The 4008-nt window shown below is 43.9% G+C and overlaps 1 non-coding gene across 1 annotated transcript; it reads right to left on the reverse strand.

Annotated features, from left to right (window-relative positions):
* Nucleotides 1-1527: 1527 nt before the first annotated feature.
* LOC120100439 (small nucleolar RNA SNORA17) lies at nt 1528-1658 on the reverse strand. The gene has a single exon (XR_015655981.1). It is a non-coding gene; the product is annotated as a small nucleolar RNA SNORA17 (small nucleolar RNA).
* Nucleotides 1659-4008: the final 2350 nt, after the last annotated feature.

A 4008-nucleotide genomic window follows, 5' to 3' on the forward strand; every position in this document is an offset into this window, starting at 1 on the left:
CCACAAAATGACAACAGCAAGATGATGGGTATATTGATTGACTTTTTTCAACCATTTCACAATAGATACATATGTGAGAACATAGATTTGCACCATATAGACACAGTTTTTGTCAGTTATTTCTTGATAAGTCTGGAAAATATTGTTTTGTCAGCTTTATCTCATGATTTATTTTGTTTTTATTATTTTTTTAACTTTTCATCTGTTCTTTGTGAATTTCACATTATGCACCCAACTCCACTCATCTCCACTTCTCTTCTTACCTCCCGTCCTCCCTTGTAACTTCCCCTGAACGGAGAAAAATAAATCTCATTGTGAAAGCTATAGTGTGTTAAAATGTGTCCCACAGTATACCTGTTAGTCCATATTTCCTTGCTTGCAAATGTTCATTGAAATGAGTTGTTGGTCTGGTACATGGCCTTTGGCTTCTGTTATACTATCAATACTGGAACCTCATTGGGAGTCCTCTGGGATATCCTGTAGTTGCTCTGTGTCATGAAGATCCTGTAGTTTTTGATCTGTAGGACTGGCCCCTCATGCACTTCAGCAGTTCATTGATGGTATAGATGTTGGGATGGGACAGTTCAAAGCCCTGGATTTGGGTTACTATTCTGGTCAGCCCACCAGGTCTCCTGTACCCATACCACCAAAAGCAAGCTCTCTTGCCCTGCCCTGGTCCACTGGTCCATAGGCAACCAAGGGACAGAGTCAGTTCTCCCACTCTCATGCCCTTGGGGCTGGCTCATCTTCATCCATGCTCTCAGGCCCAGGTCTACTGTGCTGCTCAGGTGAAGTGCAGGGCCTGCTCTCCTGAATGCTGCAGCAGGTAAGGGACAGTGACAGCTGTCCTGCTCTCAGGATTCCGTGGTACCAACTCTCCTTCCTGCTGTAGGAGAGGAGGGCAAAAGGAAGGGGAGGGATCTCTCCCTTGTTTGTGTCATTGCACAGAAGAGAAGAGTCAGGTTGTCTGTGCTCGTGCCCTTTGGGCAGCAGCTTACCCACAATGCCTGCATTGTGCAGGGGCCTTCTCTCCAGAGTTCTACAACTGGCTAGGAGTGGGGTCAGCTTTCTTTTTCTCACATCCCTGGGCTAGCTCTCCCAGGATGCCCAGGCAAGGAGTGGGACAAGTTTCACACAATCCTCAGACATCAACCTATCCCTAAATCAGGGACATTTGTCTAGCCATTGGTGGTAGCAGACCTTCCTGGTGCAGGAATGGACCCAGATAAGATCTCTGGTGGCATCACTGGTTCCTCACATCAGGCTGTTCTTCACTACCCTCAAGTCTCCAGTTCTGCCTCTCTTCACTGTGCCCACATCTTTCTGTTTCTCTTTTTCTTTCATTTTCCCACACTTCCTTGATCCTCTTAGTGGCACCTGTGGCTTCTGAGTGTCTGGAATCATTTCAGGAGTGCCAAGCCCCCACATGTGCATTATGGCATCAGGTAGAGAGCATCTTGGGTATGGTTCCCTCTCTCTGGAAACTTGTGTGGCTTCAGGTGGTTGTCTTTGGCTCACCTTTTTCAGAGTGTTAGACTACTAATAATTTAGATGTTTACAGGACAGAACACTGAAGGTAGACATAGCATCTTTCCTCTCTACCACCTACTGGTGCACTTGTAGCACAGCATCATACCTGCAAAGCCTTTAGGGGCAAGTTCCTGGTTTATTTTTAAGCCACTTGAAATCTTATTCCAGCCACTGCTGTGGGTACCAGTTCTGAGCAGACTTTAGTCACCTTAATTCACTCTTACTAAGGCCCTATCTCCCGTATCCACTGCTTTCTCCTGGCTTCTTTTTTGATGATACAGTATGAGTGGCCCATGAGATTCACAGATACTCGGGCAGAGACTGCTTGCCAGTACACGAAGCTAATGTTTAGTAGGATCCAAGAGGGAAAACTGCCCCCTTCCATTTACAAGGCAGTGTATTCTGTGACAAAGTTTAGGGAGTTCTGTATGATCTAGCAGTTCTTGTCTAATGAGTAAGCAATTCCACACTGCATTTTATTTAGTTCTTTCTTTCCCCTGCCTCAGTCTCACTGCGGTTCTTCACTGGTCACTGGAACAGGTTGATACTTGTAGTTTGTCAGTTTTAGCTTCTGGGTAGAGCCTATGCTCTGGTAATGATGACTCTCAGTATCAGAACTACATTATTGTTTCATGCCTCTATAGTGCCCCTCTGCTTTTCTCCATTCACTTTTACTAACTTAATCTGGTCTCAGCTTAAATATCCCCTCATGACCTGTCCACAACAGTCTTTCCACCCTCCACACTGCTTTCTCTGTCCTTTGTGTATTTGCTGAACCTTTAAAAGCTCATTGTGGACTATCATGTTGTGGTCTTAATGTTCAGAAATTTCATGTTTCAGGTTACAGAATGCTGTATAAAGGATTTATCTTTGAATGACATTAAGATGTATACAATGCATATTACACATGCTTTAAAATGTAATAAACACATTCTTTTTTCCTTTTTTTCTTTATTAACTTGAGTATTTCTCATTTACATTTTGATTGTTAGTCCCTTCCCAGTTTCTGGGCCAACATCCCCCTAGCCCCTCCCCCTCCCCTTCTATATGGGTGTTCCCCTCCCCATCCTCCCCCCATTACTGCCTTCCCCCCAATAATCACGTTCACTGGGGGTTCAGTCTTAGCAGGACCAAGGGCTTCCTCTTCCACTGGTGCTCTTACTAGGCTATTCATTGCTACCTGTGAGGTTGGAGCCCAGGGTCAGTCCATGTATAGTCTTTGGGTAGTGGCTTAGTCCCTGGAAGCTCTGGTTGGTTGGCATTGTTGTTCATATGGTGTCTCGAGCCCCTTCAATCTCTTCCAGTCCTTTCTCTGATTCCTTCAATGGGGGTCCCGTTCTCAGTTCAGTGGTTTGCTGCTGGCATTCACCTCTGTATTTGCTGTATTCTGGTTGTGTCTCTCAGGAAAGATCTACATCCGGTTCCTGTCGGCCTGCACTTCTTTGCTTCATCCATCTTGTCTAATTGGGTGGCTGTATATGTATGGGCCACATGTGGGGCAGGCTCTGAATGGGTGTTCCTTTTGCCTCTGTTTTAATCTTTGCCTCCCTATTTCCTGCCAAGGGTATTCTTGTTCACCTTTTAAAGGAGTGAAGCATTCGCATTTTGATCATCTGTCTTGAGTTTCATGTGTTCTGTGCATCTAGGGTAATTCAAGCATTTGGGCTAATAGCCACTTATCAATGAGTGCATACCATGTATGTTTTTCTGTGATTGGGTTACCTCACACAGGGTGATATTTTCCAGTTTCCTCCATTTGCCTATGAATTTCATAAAGGCATTGTTTTTGATAGCTGAGTAATATTCCATTGTGTAGATGTATCACATTTTCTGTATCCATTCCTCTGTTAAAGGGCATCTGGGTTCTTTCCAGCTTCTGGCTATTATAAATAAGGCTGCTATGAACATAGTGGAGCATGTGTCTTTGTTACATGTTGGGCCATCTTTTGGGTATATGCCCAAGAGAGGTATAGCTGGGTCCTCAGGTAGTTCAATGTCCAATTTTCTGAGGAACCTCCAGACTGATTTCCAGAATGCTTGTACCAGTCTGCAATCCCACCAACAATGGAGGAGTGTTACTCTTTCTCCACATCTTCGCCAGCATTTCCTGTCACCTGAGTTTTTGATTTTAGCCATTCTCACTGGTGTGAGGTGAAATCTCAGGGTAGTTTTGATTTGCATTTCCCTTATGACTAAAGATGTTGAACATTTCTTTAGGTGTTTCTCAGCCATTCAGCATTCCTCAGCTGTGAATTCTTTGTTTAGCTCTGAACCCCATTTTTTAATAGGGTTTTTCATCTCCCTGTGGCCTGACTTCTTGAGTTCTTTGTATATTTTGGATATAAGCCCTCTATTTGTTGTAGGATTGGTAAAGATCTTTTCCCAATCTGCTGGTTGCCATAATAAACACATTCTTGCATATAATTAGTGTACCCTATTTTTTAAAAAGGATGAGAAGTGAATATTGCATATGAACTA

Source organism: Rattus norvegicus, chromosome 1, assembly GCF_021556685.1.
Source record: "Rattus norvegicus strain SHRSP/BbbUtx chromosome 1, alternate assembly SHRSP_T2T, whole genome shotgun sequence".
NCBI lineage: Eukaryota > Metazoa > Chordata > Mammalia > Rodentia > Muridae > Rattus > Rattus norvegicus.